Below are 818 nucleotides of genomic sequence, written 5' to 3'. Positions count from 1 at the left end.
AGAGGTAAAATGAGAAGGCAAGCCACCAGATCCGGGACTCAACCCACAGTAGGCCATGGGGGAGTCCAGTGCCCTTAACCACCACGCCACCTGCCAGTCCCTCAGGGTGGCTTTCAATTAGATTAAAATGAACCTAGGTTCTTATATAAGAATAAAAAATATGTTCTAATTAGAGCTGATGTTGAGACCCAACTCATTCATCAAGACTTTGACTATGTGGCCTTATATATGAAATTTCTGACATTATGTTCATAGCATTTAACACTAAAGATAATCTAGTGCAGATTTTTTTCTTTCTAGTTTTCTACACGTCCGGTTTTTCCACAATATACATATTTATTATTTACATACTATATGCATATATATATATAATCTCTATTTATACATACCTTACGTGCATGTATAATTACAGATATATATATAATAATATATAACACAAAGATATACATTATACTTGTTGTTTTCAAAACTAAACCATGTTCAACTACATGGATACTTACACTTAAATTAGAGTAGTGAAACTGTTTCAATTATCAAAATACATTTTTGTTTAGCTGGGGTATTTTTCTTTTTTAATTTTACCAGAGAGCATGTGTGCCTGTCTCGTCCCGCGAGACAGTGGAACAGGTTTCCTGAGGGAAGGAGTGAGAGACGGGACGTACGGCGCACTATCACAGCACGGAGACAACGCAGTGTCTCTTCAGGGTCGTCTCTTTATTGTAGGCAGCACGGAGACGACACAGTGTTCAGGGTCATCCGGAGCCGACACAATGTCGCTGACACAATGGAGCCGACACAATGTCGCCACAGCTCAGGGT

Source organism: Tupaia chinensis, unplaced genomic scaffold, assembly GCF_000334495.1.
Source record: "Tupaia chinensis unplaced genomic scaffold, TupChi_1.0 Scaffold000320_2, whole genome shotgun sequence".
Classification (NCBI taxonomy): domain Eukaryota; kingdom Metazoa; phylum Chordata; class Mammalia; order Scandentia; family Tupaiidae; genus Tupaia; species Tupaia belangeri.
This window is presented reverse-complemented; position numbering follows the sequence as displayed.